We start from the raw sequence: 3,813 nt of genomic DNA, 5'->3' as shown, positions 1-3,813 counted from the left end.
AAACCAGTAATGATTTGAAATGAATGCTGATGAAAGTTAAAGAGGAAAACACAAAAGCAGGACTACAGCTGAATGTCAAAAAGACTAAAGTAATGACAACAGAAGATTTATGTAACTTGAACTTGTCAAGGATTATCAATACCTCGGCACAGTCATTAACCAAAATGGAGACAATAGTCAAGAAAACAGAAGAAGGCTAGGACTAGTGAGGGCAGCTATGAGAGAACTAGAAAAGGTCCTCAAATGCAAAGATGTATCACTGAACACTAAAGTCAGAATCATTCAGACCATGGTATTCCTGTGCATGAATGTGAAAGTTGGACAGTGAAAAAAGCAAATAAGAGAAAAATCAACTCATTTGAGATGTGGTGTTGGAGGAGAGTCTTGCAGATCTCATGGACCATGAAAAAGACAAATAATTGGGTGTTAGAACAAATTAAACCAGAACTATCAACAACAACAACAACTTTACTTGCGGTCATAGACCCGTCCTTAAACCAGAACTATCACTAGAAGCGAAAATGATGAAACTGAGGTTATCATACTTTGGACACATCATGAGAAGACATGATTCACTAGAAAAGACAATAATGCTGGGAAAAACAGAAGGGTGTAGAAAAAGAGGAAGGCCAAACAAGAGATGGATTGATTCCATAAAGGAAGCCACAGACCTGAGCTTACAAGCTCTGAACAGGGTGGTTCATGACAGATGCTATTGGTGGTCGCTGTTTCATATGGTCATCATAAGTCATAACTGACTTGAAGGCACATAACAACAGTTGGCCATAGTTCTTCCAGTGAATTGGCTGAGTGGGAATTTGAACCTGGATCCCTTGACTCTTAATCCAGCACTCTAAACCACTATACCAAACTGGTTCTTTATTTTCTGTGACTGCTCTCAATCAGGGAGCACTGGACATTAGTTTACGGGACTTTTGTTTAGTGATCTTGTCTCCCACACTTATGGGAGAAACTTCTCTTGGCAATTTATTTGCCATATGGATGGTTCAGGAGTAACCAGAGAGCTGCATTTCAAAGGACATCCTGCTGCCTCCCCTGTTTCACGACTAGAGAGAGATATTAGCTGGAGAACAGAAGATTGCATTCTGCTTAATCTATCGCTTATTTCTGCTTTCCTAAAGCCATCCTAATTTTTTTTTTTTTTACTACTAACAAATGAAATAAGACACTTTGGTTACATCTCAGATGCAAAGCGCCAATGCATGGAAAACTTAACACGAGAAAAACAGAACAAAATGTTAAGGCATCAGAAATTGTTCTTAATTTCCAATTAAATTTTTTACAGGCCACTGCAGTACCATAAAATATTTTGCACTAAACAGCTTCTTTCCCCCCTTCCTGCAATCTTTCTCCTCCCCTTTACCTGGCAGGGGAGATACCATGATCAGGATTTGGTTCAGGGCACCTTCATTATGTAGCTTTTGTTGGAGACAAGATGCAGCTCTTCACTCTGGCCTTTGAAAGATACTGCCCCCTGGTTGTGAATGTAATTTCTTTTAAACTTTTTTTAAATATTGTGTTTTAAAATTGTTGTGACCTGTCCTAGGACCTTCTGGTGAAGGGTGGGTAAAAAATGTACTACTATTACTACTACTCCTGTTGTTGTTATATGCCTTCAAGTTGATTATGGCTTATGGCGACCCTATGGATATTTTTCTGGATATATTCATAGGGTTTTCATGGTAAGAGGTGGTTTACCATTGCCTTCCTCTAAGCCTATGGCACCCGGTATTTCCAGGCAGTCTCCCATCCAAGTACTAACCAGGCCTGACCCTGCTTAGCTTCTGAAATCAGATGAGATCTGGAGTGTTCAGGATAGTATGGCCATAGGCACTACTACTGCTACTACTACTAATTATTTCCTTGCAGATTATGGAGGAGGAGGATTTATCGGGGATGGAGTAGGTGGAACAGAGAATTGCTTTGGTGGTGCAATGGGCACAGGAGATCTTGTGAGTGGTGGCTACTGTAGCATTTCCCAGAGGATGTTTGGTATTTTAAAATATACCAAGCTGAAATAGGAACTAAGTTTGGTGGTCCTATTTCTTAGCAGAGATAAAAACAAGCAGCAGAGTGAGATAAACCAGTCCACACCTTTCTCTATACAAATAACAACAGACACAATCTTCTCAGGTAAAAGATAAAGAACATTTACTCACGACCTCTTCATATATTCAGAAACATAGGCTCTAGCTTAGATGAAAGAAAAATAGTCTCAGTCCATCTTAGTCTTTAGTATTGATGCTCTCAGCAGAGAGCCATGCGCCATGCGGCCTCTCCTAGTGGTAGATAGATCAGCAATGGAGAATATTCAAAGAATCCCCAGGACAAAGGAAGGAGGAAACCAGGTAACGAACCCCACCCATAAGGAAGTTACATCATGGTGAACAGGTACATGGGATATTTCCCCAAATATCTCCCAAGGAGAACATGCAATATTTGCCTATTCCAACAGAGGATGGTCTCAGAGTATGGTCTGGAGGCGCATGAGCTCACCACTTTGGTAAAGCCAAGGTCCTGGATGGGTGACTAGCGATGTAAGAAGGCATCGTTTCCTGTTCCTCCCTGTATGTGTCACATGCAGTTTCTGCCCTGTTTCCATTCTGCTGTAGTTTGTCTTCTGTCAAAAACTACATTATTCATCTCGCAGTAATTAAACTCGTAATTAATTACGTATATTACATTATCATTACATTATTCCACCCCATTCATTTAAATGCAAAGGAAATACAATGCAAATGGGGGTGGGGGAAACGTAATCAATTACGTACCATTTGAGGACTGAAAGTCACCACAAGAGCGAATGCCGTTCATGTTCTCTCCAGTGCTTTCTGTTCTGGATATAAACACTGGATATAAACAAATAATAACATAATAACATTGGATATGCACAAATAAACATTGGCAATTTCTGCTTGTGCTTCTCTTTTCATTGGGATTCTCTGACATCCCTAAAGGGGATTGAGAGCCACCTCTATGCTGCCTTGGGTTCCATGATGGAAGATAGGAGGAATATCTACCAAATTATGCTCGACTCAAAGACCATACTAGAGGACTCAAAGTGTACATGGATTTAGAGAAACCAGGATCCCCCCCTAAACTGTAGCATATAACAGGGGTGCCTAATCCCTGTTGGCTGGATCTGGTCCACTAAGCCTCAGGAAATGACCCACCAGCTTTATCTCCTGATCTGCTCAGGTGATAAAGTGATCTCCTTGAACTTCCCATGGTATGGTCTGAAGGCACATGAGGCCACCACCTTGCTAAAGCTACCCAGGTCTGGGTCTGGTCAGTGCCTGGATGGGAGACCGCCTGGGAACCACATGTATGTCGCCTTGGGTTCCAGGGTGAATGAAAGGCTGGGTATAAATATAATAAATAAATAATAAACTTTAGAAAGACATCTGTAAAGCACAGGCAGAGTGCTTTATCTCCCAATTTCAGGAGGAGATAAAGTCCCTCTGCCTGCGCTTTAGAGATCCTCCTTACATACACACATTAGCCTTACATACACACACTCCTTACATATACACACTGGCATGTGACTCTTGGAGGGGTGGCTGGCTCTTGGGCTGAAAAAGATCAGCCACCCCTGGTTTAGAGTTATTCTTATTATCTTTCAGGGGGGTTGTAAAAGCTTGCCTTGGAGAGGTGACAAGCATCATCTGGCAACTGGCCAAGCCACCATTAACATTTCCCAGAATGCCCCAAGTGTTGCCCACAATGCCTTGGGGAAGGGCCATAGCTTAGTGGTAGAGCATCTGCTTTGCATGCAGAAGGTCCTAGGTTCAA

The 3,813-nt window shown here is 41.7% G+C and overlaps 1 pseudogene; it reads right to left on the bottom strand.

The window, feature by feature from the left end:
- Nucleotides 1–1,734: 1,734 nt before the first annotated feature.
- Nucleotides 1,735–1,853, bottom strand: LOC133386420 (5S ribosomal RNA; annotated as a pseudogene).
- Nucleotides 1,854–3,813: the final 1,960 nt, after the last annotated feature.

The sequence above is a fragment of the Rhineura floridana genome, chromosome 5 (genome assembly GCF_030035675.1).
Source record: "Rhineura floridana isolate rRhiFlo1 chromosome 5, rRhiFlo1.hap2, whole genome shotgun sequence".
In the NCBI taxonomy this organism is placed as follows: domain Eukaryota; kingdom Metazoa; phylum Chordata; class Lepidosauria; order Squamata; family Rhineuridae; genus Rhineura; species Rhineura floridana.
The sequence above is the reverse complement of the archived record's forward strand: the minus strand, read 5'-3'. Positions and strand labels throughout refer to the sequence as shown.